We start from the raw sequence: 302 nt of genomic DNA on the forward strand, positions 1-302 counted from the left end.
GTGCTCGCTTCTCTCATTGAGTTTCCATTGAGTCTCAGGGCCAAACCCACTGATGTCATCCTGCGAAGCTCGGGCCCGCCCTGTGAGATTTAAAGGGGCAACGCCGCGTTTTCCCGCCGGCGTCTGGGTTTCTGAGCCTCCTGCACGAAGTAACACGCGCACCGCCAACGCAAATAGGCGAGAGCACACACACCATACCGTAGACCCCAATGTGCAAACACAGCTGACGCGCACACTCAAATAAACACGCGCATCTTTCTACACACCAACATCCACAGTAGCACACATACACACCCAGATAC

The sequence above is a fragment of the Eretmochelys imbricata genome, chromosome 1, assembly GCF_965152235.1.
Source record: "Eretmochelys imbricata isolate rEreImb1 chromosome 1, rEreImb1.hap1, whole genome shotgun sequence".
In the NCBI taxonomy this organism is placed as follows: Eukaryota; Metazoa; Chordata; order Testudines; family Cheloniidae; genus Eretmochelys; species Eretmochelys imbricata.